The sequence below is a fragment of the Pinus tabuliformis genome, chromosome 3_2, assembly GCF_031772625.1.
Source record: "Pinus tabuliformis cultivar Carrire ecotype Pingquan chromosome 3_2, CPIR1, whole genome shotgun sequence".
Lineage (NCBI taxonomy): Eukaryota > Viridiplantae > Streptophyta > Pinopsida > Pinales > Pinaceae > Pinus > Pinus tabuliformis.
Window position 1 is genome coordinate 1,242,841,494 of NC_142302.1, and position 11,980 is coordinate 1,242,853,473.

Sequence of the window (11,980 nt, forward strand, 5' to 3'; positions counted from 1 at the left end):
CGGGTTGTCTTGGGTCACCCCGCCTTGGCTTTGTCCTTTGGGCTTCGGATTTGCAGATCCAAAGTCTCGCTTCTTTTGTTTGAACTTTTGCTCGATTTTGACAGCGTATCAGTATGCTGTGCCGAGTGAGGAGATGTTCAAGAACTCCATCTCTTCTTGGATGTATCTGTGTAGGCAGTTGCGGTATTTGAGTACCAGATGTCGCTCAGAATCTTTGATACCCAACTGTGTGAGAAGGGTATGAAAAATGTTTGTGAACTTTGGCATATCTTGGTCTCGTCCCTGTCGTAGCGTGGTCCATTTGATGTATTTGTCCTCATAGCTTTTGACAGGGTAGTACCACTCCTAGATGGCATTCCGGAAGTCATTCCAAGCGGGTGCGGCTGAAAATAGTGAGCCTGTACTTTCATCCTTCTGCTGGCAGTAGGTTTCCCACCAGTCCTTGACGTGGGGGCTGCTTTGAGAAGAGCGAAAATAATTTTTTCTCGACTTGAAAATTCATGAACAGAAAAATAACCCTCTAGCAGATTTAACCATTTATCTATGGCATCTGCATCTATTTGACCCTCGAATATGGGGATTTCAAAATTAACTTGTACCTTAAAGGGCATGGCGTTTCCAGAGTAGCTGCTGGAAGCCGATGTGTCGCTTTTGGGTAGCTGCTGAAGGATCTGGGCAAAGCTGTCCATCATCGCATTCCGTTGGCGCTCGCGGGCTTCTTCGAGCAAGATTTTGATAGGCTCTCCTGCCCCCTCGTCTTTCTTCTCATCCGCCATGGGAGGCCGTCGGGATTTACGAGGCTGGTTTGCAAAGGTTCGACTAGTTCAAGCTCTAACTCCTTATATCCTGACCTCGTTGGGGACATGCAAAGAAAAACAGGGAAAAAGCAGACTGCTCTGATACTACTAATCCAGATTTAAACAGGAACGCAACAAATTACAGAGATAACCATATACATAAAGATGCAGCGGAAATAATACTTCATTTCATTAATGGAAAATACTGAAATATGCTTACAACCAGAAATGGAAATAAACCAGCTAGGGCGATGGTAGCTTATCTCTAAGAAGAGATGTGGTGGCTACGTGCCTCTGAACTGTGTTACAATGAGGCTCGAAGGCCTATTTATTGTTGAGAAACAATGGAAAACCTTTCACATCCCGAAACCTAACCCTAGAAGATGAAACACCAAATTGTGGGCCCCTTTTGGGTATATTGGTACATCAATTTCCCGGGGTCGTAACTTTGGCATACGATCTCCGTTTGACACGTACAATAGCTCGTTAGAAAGATCTATCTGAGCACTACCACTTTGGGAGGCAACATGTTGCCCCAGATTTCCCAAAAAAAACGTCGTTTAGGGCCTCAAAACGGCTCAAGAAGTTCAGGACCCAAAAAACTACTAAAAATAGTAAACTGTGCTACAATATAGGAAACTGAAAAAGCTGAAAGAGACAGTTGTGGGGGTCCAAATGGGATAGGTGGGTGGCCACCAACATCCACCTGGATCACCCGGAGACGTAGTCCCTCCTGGATGAACTCCATTATCAACATCTTGTTATTTTATGTTGCTGATTATTTTCATGTTCCTTCTTCTTTACAACATGCATATATGTTCAATTATGCTATTTTAAATGCAATTTTAATCACATCACAAAAGCAAAAGATCTTGGTTAAATCCGGGAGTTGAGTCAACTCGGATCAAGTTTGGTATTGGAGCAGTCTTTGCGTGGATGTGAATTGCAAGCGTGAACAATGGAACGTGCAGCGATAGAGGATGAAAAAGCAATGTACGAGACCATGCTCAAAATTTCCAAAAGGGTGGAAATAATGTATGAAGCTCTACAAAAAGAGACAGAGGAAAAGGAGTGATTGCAGCTTTAGTTGCGAGCCACGGAAGAGGCCCTGGAAGAACTAAAGCACAACAACCAAAATCTTCAAACAGAGAACGTTGAATTGAAGATGCTTCTACATGAAGAGAAGGAGGAAAAACAAAGTTTTCTACAACAGCTGCAAGCTAAGGACGAGGCCTTGGAAAAGCTGCAGTGTGACCCATGTGAGGTAAAAAGCAATTCTCTGAATTCATGTATGTTTCTTGATCATGATTTCACTGTTTTTGAAAATCATACCACATGAATTGGCTCTAAACTGTTGAAGAAAATGGGGTATGAAGGAAAAGGCTTGGGAATTAATGGCCAAGGCATTGTCAACCCTATAAAAGTAGAGGAATTACCCCGTCAGGCAGGACTTGGGTATGTCGGAAAGGAAATTGGGGAATGCACCAAGACAGATCACGAACCACCAATAACAGATGATGAGAAGCCTTCATCAGTTCTTTCAAAATCGACAGAGGAGGTAAAATATGTTGATTTCGTTTAGGTTCGTCTTCACATAGTATGATTTCTATTGGAGATTTGGAGATCCCCATTACAGGGACAAACATAAGGCTCCTTACCAGGATGAGGTACAAGGAAGAAAAGGAACTTGGTGTTAATAACCAAGGCATAACTCAACCATTGGAGGTTGTGCAGAGACCTCATTTTGCAGGCTTGGGATACACTAAAGGAGAATGCTTGAAGGTGTCAGATTCTTCCGAGATATTGTCAAAATCGTCGAGGGAAGAGAATGATGGCAACAAATCCCCACCATCCCATGGTAGTGCCCATTTCAGGGAAAGAGTTGAGGCAAGCTCTCATCGCCATAATAACACAAACGACAACAAGGAAAGGTATAACTAGTCTCGATCTTCGAATGTTCATTTTAATTATAATCATGTTGTTAATGATGGACATAAATCATGGAATCGAAAGACATGTACCTTTTGTGGATTACATAACCATACATTTTCTAAGTGTTGGAAAATAATAGCAGCACACCAAAGGAGGAGGCATGAAAGACCCTCTCATTAGTAGGTAAAGAAACATGTTAATCAGATCTGGAGGAAGAAGATGTACTACAGTCATTGCAACAGAGGTGGCCATCAAAGAGCCACTTATTGGAAGCTCCATCCAGAGCAGCGCCTTAAAGATAAAGCATCAGTGCATGAACCAGGTGAAACAATTGTTCGACAAGCAAAACCACCACAGGGGGATGCCCCATTCCCAGTGATAAGTGAAAAATGGTTTCTAGATATGTTAACTTGTCATGGTTGTGCCTTTGTAAATCATTTGTTGCATTTTAAAATGTAAAAGTGATGATGTGTTTTCCATCACCTGTCAAGCAACAATGATGTCTGGTCTTGTTTTGTGTTGCATTTTAAACTGTGAAAGTGATGTCATGTTTCCATCACTTGTAAAAGAAACAATAGTGTTTGGCCTTATTTTTGTAAATCATGTGTTGTAGTGATAATGTGTTTTCCATGACTTGTTGAAGCAACAATGATATGATGGCCTTGTTTTCGTAGCTGGGGTATTGTTTCCATTTCAATGTAAACTTGACCACCGAGTATGTGTTATAAACTCGTGGAAATTATGGGATGCTTGGGTCATTAGTTGGTCTTGAAAGTGAAACATGTAATTTGCAAAAACAATGTACTACAGGTTGCAGAGGTTGCAGGTGTTGGCTCATCACTTAAGGCTCCGAAGAACAAAGGTGAAGGAGATGGAAGCGAGAACTTTCAGGATGCTTGTGATGCAGACAAGGTACAGAGAAGTTGCAGATTATTTTTCATGCTTTTGGAGGACCAAAAGCTCCTTAGTGGGGAGGATTGATCTAGGTGGCTCTAGACACATGTAGAATTCCAAGAGGACTCAAGAAGGGTCAAAAATCAAAGTGTTTGGATTGTGCTCAAACTAGGTTCATGTTAAAGATCTCGTCGTCGTGATCACGATGGTACGAACGATTCGTCAAACCGAGTTCGTATGCAAAAGTTAGGAGCAGTCAAAGTTCAAGGTTAATTTGGGTGACTGCGCAGGCTTAAGGATGCAGAAATCTGGACAAAATCCGGCGACCGGATTCCTGCCAATCCGGGCCAGATTCCTGGTGAAATTGTGGCCTATTTAGTTTGCCCGCGAATTTAAACTATTCTTTTATTTTAAAAAATAACAAAAAAAAATAAAAATTAAAAAAGGTGGTGGGCCACCACCCCCACCACCCCACTTCACCATATATATATATATATTAAATATATATATCATAAACGAGCCCAACGGGAGTTGAACCCACAACCGAGTCCACCGGCCCCGCCCACGCGGCGGTCCCACACTAAAAGGCACCCATTTAACACTCAAACGGTCTCACATATAATCGCTTGCCATTTTATGTGTGCCAATTTTGGGTAGGAGCGGGATTTGATCCCTCAACCTCCCCGCCTCGAACCTTCTGCCTTAACCAACATGCCAACGGCCTTTTCATTGACATATCCACCGACGAAATTTTATAAACCCATTTACACAGTGCGTTCGGGTAGGGGGAGTGCGGCACAGATTTCGAGACAGAGGAGGCAGAACCTTGACACGCATTTCGAGGCAGAATATTCTTTGATGCCCGAAGATTCTCCGGGGAGGTAAAAATTCTTTTTATCAGAATGTAACCAAGTTTACAGTCAATTTTCTCAGATTTTCGCAGGGAACGCCATGGCAAGGTCGGATTCGCCTTTTGAGTAGCAGATTTGCAGGTTCCCAGCGGAGGAGAATCTTCAAGAATCTTTGAGGGAATCTTCCAGATTCCTTGGATGCTAAAATTCGCCAGAGTCGGAATGCAGCCAACTTCACACTCATTTTTGTCAGAATTCCACAAGGAACCTGATGACACAGATAAAATTTTGATATGAGCAGCAGTTCTTCAGATAACCCGGTGGAGGGCATTTTTTAGGAATCGAAAAGATTCCTTAAGCCCCAGATTTTCACTTTGTCAGAATTCAGAAATTTGACAGTCGATTTTGCACTATTCGACGCCACAAAACTGATGGTGCATTCAGATTTTCCATTTGACCATTCTATTTTTTGGCAAATTTTCAAAGTGGAGTACAGGTGTCAGCATTCAATGTGCGAGCAGTGGTTCCATGAGATTCGACGCCACGAGATTGATGGTACGGACAGCTTCAGCAGTTTGACATCCTCTTCTTCAGATTGACCCAGGATGTGAGGTATATGCAATGTGTTCATGTACTTCTTTTTACTACGAGATGCATTTTGCTGCATAGATCCATGTTTGATGTTTAATGTGGGATCTTGTTTTCTTACTTGTTCATGATTCCTGCTTGATGTGATGCGGAATCAACTATGGGATGTACTTGTTGTCATGATTCGTCATGTTTTTTTTAGATCCATTTGTTGTTATGTTGATGGGATACTCATGTGTCACCATGTATGTTTGCATTGAGATCCCTTTTATGCCATGTTGGCGGGATGCTCATTATCATCATGCATGAGTTTAGGTCATACTGATAGGAGTCCTTTTTGAATGAGAGTTCCTGTAGCAGAACATCTCTTGGAGCCACTCCTGCGTGAGGGCATTTTCCTTGTATGATAGCGACGTCACCACCTATGTACATCATCACTATTGACAACACTTAATGCAACGACCTACACCATCTTGACACGGGGCCCGGAGATGTAGTCCCTCCTGGACGAACTCCATTATCAACGTCTTGTTATTTTATGTTGCTGATGATTGTCATGTTCCTTCTTCTTTACAGCATGCATATATGTTCAATTATGCTATTTGAAATGCAATTTTAATCACATCATGAGAGCAAAAGATCTTGGTTAAATTCAGGAATTGAGTCAACTCGGATCAAGGAGGAGGGGGAAGCAGAGTGAAGATTCAAAGCGTTAATGGATATGATGGAGAGGGTTAGAGGGAAGGCCAAATGAGGGTTAAAGTGTAGAAGGGACCAAGAGAAAGATATTTTAGTTGAGGTTGTGAAACCTGGGTTCTTGAGTGAGTAAGGGGATCCAATTTCTACTTACTTCCAAACCCCCCTCTCTATTAAGATTGTGAGGATGTTTAATAATTTCAAGGGCTTTACAGATCCTTCGTTTATACTGATGCCTTTCCCTGGTGATTATTTTCGTGTCTTCAAGACAAACATGGTGACATGTCTTTGATGAGTGTTTTGCAAGTGCAAAAGATCGAATTCTACCATTCTTAATGTCAACGTCATGTTCTTTGAGTCTAATTTTGAAATATCTTCTTGTTTCTCCAATATAACATTCTCCACATGAACATAAGACCTTATAAACACCCTCAAGTTGGAGGTGATCAATATTGTCCTATACTGATCTCATCTTCTACCTGATGGTAGTTAATGGTTTGAAAGAGGTATCAATGTTTTTCTTTTTGAGAACTCTTGCTAGCTTATCAGCGACACCTTGAATGTATGGTAGATAGGCCTTATTAATAGAAGGTTGGGAGTTGTTGAAGAGGGACTTGATTCCCTATTTTATAAGTATCTTGATTTTTGAGTCGACGTTTCGAGTCTACAACAAGACTCATCATCAAGACAAATTCCTATAAAGAAGAGCGAGAAATGGAGGAATTAATATGTGATGAAAGAAATGAAAAGTGAGAACGCTGAATAGTCTAACCTAAGGAATATTAATAATTAAGGAGAAATAATAAATAATAAATTTTATTTTTATTTATTAATTTTTAATTATTATTAAATTGGAACTATTAATGCTAAATTTTATTATTAATAATTAATAATGAATTATAATAATAATTATTATACATTATTATTAGTATTAATTGTTATCATTATTGGTATTAATTTTTTTTAATTAATATTAATAATGAAGTTAATTAATATTAGTAATAATGATAATAATCATTATTATCATCATTATAAGTTAATATTTATTGTTATAAACCTAATGAGTTGATAATAATAATTATTAATAAAGTTAATAATAATAATAATTATTATTATTATTTTTATTCATCATTATTATTGTTATTATTATAATAATTCTTTAAGGGAAGTTATCATTAGGTAGATTAATAGGGAAGTGCATAGATGTTCCAAACTATAAAGACAAGGAACTAATAAGGCTGAAATGGAGGACAAGGAGGAGGGGGAAGGAGAGTGAAGATTCAAAGGGTTAATGGATATGATGGAGAGGGTTAGAGGGAAGGCCAAATGAGGTTAAAGTGTAGAAGGGACCAAGAGAAAGATATTTTAGTTGAGGTTGTGAGACCTGGGTTCTTAAGTGAGTAAGGGGATCCAATTTCTACTTACTTCCAAACGTCCATCTCTCTTAAGATTGTGAGGATGTTTAATAATTTCAAGGGCTTCACGGGTCTTTTTTTTATACTGATGCCTTTCCCCGGCGATTATTTTTGTGTCTTCGAGACAAACATGGTGAAATGTCTTTGATGAGTGTTCATCGAGTGCAGAAGATGAAATTCTACCATTCTTAATGTCAATGCCATGTTCTTTGAGTCTAATTTTGAAAGATCTTCCTATTTCTCCAATATAACATTCTCCAAATGAACATAAGACCTTATAAACACCCTTGAGTTGGAGGTGATCAATATTGTCCTTTATTGATCTCATCTTCTGCGTGATGGTAGTTAAGGGTTTGAAAGAGGTATCAATGTTTTCCTTTTTGAGAACTTTGGTAGCTTATTAGTGACACCTTGAATGTATGGTAGACATGCCTTATTATTAGAAGTTTGGGAGTTGGTTGAAGAGGGTCTTGTTCCATTATTGGTTTTAGCTCTTTTGATGGTTTTCATGATGTATATATTTTTATATATGATGCTAGCAAACACTTTCTTCAGATATTTTATCTCCTCCTCTACATGCTTAGAGTATGATATTCTTAAAGCTCTAACGAATAGGGTTTTGAGCACTCCCACCATTTGTGCTGGATGATGATGTGGCTCCACATCTAGGCAGTTATCAGTATGGGCTTTCTTCCTGAACACTTTGTGCCCTAATGATCCATCCTCATTCCTAAGGAGGAGAATGTCAAGGAAAGGGATGCAGTTTCTTTCCTCCACCTCCATAGTAAACTTGATGTCATTAGATAAACTATTGAGGTGGCCTAGAAATTTTCATAACTCCTTTCCCCAATGTGGCCAATTTATACCGGTGTCTGCAACAAACCCGATCCAGAATTTTGGTTTCAGAGGGAAGTTTTCTAGGGCTTCCTTTTCAAACTTTTCCATAAAAAGATAGGAAACTATAGGGGATAGAGAGGACCCCACAGCTACTCCATACGTTTGCTCAAAATTCTCCTTGGAAGGTAAGGAATGTGGAACGAAGACATATTTATGCAAGCCTTGTAGTCTTGGGGCAAATGACTTCTTTTATCACTTGTATAGCTTCATCGAAAGGAATCTTTGTGAAGAGTTGAACAACATCAAAACTTACAATCTTATCACAAGAATCCAACTTCTCTTTCTTTATAAGCTCCATATAATGATTAGAGTCTTTAATGTATGAAATAGTTTTGCTGACCACATGAGCTAAAGTGCTTGCAACATATTTAACTAATTCGTATGTAGGTGCCCCAATAGTATTGACAAGGGGTATGAGGGGGCCACCTTCTTCATGAATTTTGGGGACTCCATAAATTCGAGGGGTAATTTCACAGTCTCGAGAAAGGTATTTCTTAATTTTATCTTCAAGGTTAGAATCTTTGATGGATTTTCTGACCACCTTGGTGATTTTAGAAATAGGGTTTTCTTTGAGCTTCTTGTAACTACCACTATTATATAGGTGGTCCCTCATTTTGGAAACATATTCTTCTTTGTCCATTACTATTGTTGCCCCTACTTTGTCCACTTTCAAGATGGCAATGCTATTATTGTTCCTCAGGCTCCTTAGGGAAATTTGTTGCCCATGATTTAGGTTGTTTTTCGGAGGCTTCGCCTTTCTTAAGATGACTGCACAATCTTGTCTAATTTGTTCTCTATCTTCATCCCTTAGAATTTTTATTCCATCCTCAAGGTTGAAGATAATTTCTTCAATTGGAATATGTTTGGGTGCTACAACAAAGTTAATTCATTTACTTAAGACTTCCAATTCATCCCTATTTTTCTCATAAGAGGAAATATTAACCACATTATTGTTGCTTATATTATTAGCATAGATATGAGTAATATTCACATCATTATCTTCATTTACCTTTTGGATCTCATTATTTGTGTTAATAGGGATGAGGGCACTGGTAATGGTGCTCTCAGAGTTATTTTTCCAATCAATAGACCTCTAGTTGTCAAGGTTTCCCTAATGTATTTCAACCAAGTTTACTACACTGCTTTCTGAGACGTTGTCCGATTTCCGGTAAGATTTTTTCAATTGTTGATCCTCCTTTTTCACTGTATGCTTACTATCATTACGTTTTTCGTTCTCCCAATTTACTTTATCTAGCTCCTCATCCAAGTTCTTGGTTTAGAAATGGTTATAATTACGTATAATGTTGTGGACGTTTCCTATATTCAAAATACTAGTAGTGGTCAATACAATGATTGCTAAGTCATTGTCCTTCACATTTATATTATTAATATTTACTCGATGATATGTATCAATCGGTGGAAAACATTTCTTTTCTTTCAAGTTTTCGATTTTCTTATCTTGTTTATCCATTACAATTTGTGCCTCATTTATTGCTTTAAGAGTTGCGATAGTGTCGATAATCTTCCATGGGTCATGGAGAATTCTCTGAGTAAGATCAAGATGTTTTATGTATGCCATTGATGAAATATGGTTTAGAGAGAAACAAATTCTTCGGATTTCACAGCGAATGAGAGACTTGCTTAAACGTTAAAATTCCCTATTGTTAACTTGGTTATGCAATGTATGTTTTATGCAGGCAAAGGAAGGAATTAGGTTAGAATCGTGACGATTTTTTAAGAAGTAAAGATGGGCAACTCTTCTTTGAATTTTTACCTTAATTTTCTCGAGAGTACGAATCTCAATCCAAATGTCCCTTCCGTACAAGGTGCTAATGATTGTTTTAAGATTTCTGTGGTGGGTATCTTGATTATTGGAGATAGTACTTGATTCCATAGTATCCATTTTTGAGTTGACATTTCGAGTCTATAGCAAGACTCATCATTAGGACAAATTCCTACAGAAAAGAGCGACAAATGAAGGAATTAAGATGGGATGAAGGAAATGAAAAGTGAGAAAGCCGACAAGTCTAACCTAAAGAATATTAATAATAGGGGATAAATAATAAATAATAAATTTTAATTCTTAATTCTTAATTATTAATTATTAATGAGTTATAATTATAATTATAATACATTATTATTATTAATTATTATCAATATTGGTAATAAAAAAATTTAAATAATATTTTTTCCCAAGGAAAAATCACAATTTTATTCAGAAAAAAAGTGAACAAAATTACATATAGTAGATGCTAAAAATCATATGCATAATCACGGATCTTGTTGACCAAGATCAATAAAAACTCATCAGAGAGTTACCCTATTCTACTCTTTCCTACCTTTCTTTTTTTCCACTTTTCACCAACCACTAGAGTTGGGTGTGGATGATACAATGGACCTTTGAGACTCATTTATGTTTGACGAGATTTCTTTGTCAGAATCTGAGCCTTTTGGTGCGTGAGTTCGTTTGGTACCAATTGCTTCTTTTTCGGAGGTGATCATCATAATTTGTTGTTGTTGCTCAATAGGCATTGGAACTAATGTTGAGTTGAGTTTTGTCTCGTCCTTCTGCGTGGTGTCCTTGGGAGTCTATGCATTGTTATTTCTGGTATTATCTATAGGTTCTTCTTCTTTTGTTTTAGCTGCCTTTGTTTCATAAAAATATCATCATTTTGGCTTTTGTGGTTATTTATTTTTTCTTTCTTTTTTATTTTGTGGACAAGCACTTTGAAGATGACCAGTTTGAAGACATGTATGACATCTAAAGGCCGTATTCTCATAGTCGAGGGGCTGGGACCACTGCTGATTGTTGTGGTAAAGCAGGATGTGATCATCTAATCCTTTACTAAGGTCAACCTCCACACATATTCTAGCGAGAGTGAAGATTCCATTTGTGATGCGATTTGCATCTATTTTTAAAAATTTCCGTAGGGCATTCCCTTTTCCTACTGTTGACATGGAAAATTTTCGCTATACCAACAAGGGAAACTAACCTGATCGCAAGCCCCAATTAGATCTACTTTCGTTTGGAATGGCTAGTTCCAACGGGTTTTAAGGGACCTCGTAAACTGTTAAATGAGTTGAAAGATGGTTTCTGAGAAGAAGGCTTCAACTAAATCAACAAAATTAAAACAGCTAACCACTATGTATTAAATCCTATCTACACTTCTTCTAACTACTCTAGTCTATGTCCTAACTGTTAGTGTCGGTCTTGAAAGCCCTCCATCAGTGATCAAAGCTCTTTGCATTTGCATTAGTAGGTGTCTCATCAGTGTCAAAGTTTGCATCCCGTTAGGCATGCCATAACCCTGATGGAGGAGCTGGTCTATTTATACCCCTCTTGGCTTTGTTGGATCAGGTCATATCAGTCATTGAGTTTTTCAAGCTTGTCTTGTTTTGTCTTAAGGTCAAAGGTCCTAGGTCTAGGGTTTTGGTCATTTGTCTCAGCAAGGTCATGTCTTTGAAAGTCCTTGAGTGCCCAGCAAGCCAGAGGGAGGATTGTGAACATGTTTCTTTGATATTTTCATCATGTACAGTTCATTTTTAACCTTGGATTTAAAAACTCTGTTTTTAAAGCCAAGGTCATGTTAAATTTTTGTAAAAAGAATAAATTTCCAAAAAGTCTTCAAAAAGGCAGCAATAACCCTGGTCCCCTTGCCACAGTCCCTCAGATGATCTACCTGCACAAAGAATCAAGGCAAAGCACTCAAAAAGTCAAATTCAGAATAAAGGAAACCAAAAAGTCAGTGTTTTAAAAAGTGTCAAAAATAAACTTTATAAAGTGGGTTTATGGATGAAATTTTTTCAAATGAAGTTTATAAAGGTTCAACTTCCCACCTTTTTACTCTTATTATGCATCTCAACGATTGAAAGAGTGGTTTGAGAGAGTGATTGGCGAAAGGAGCAAAAT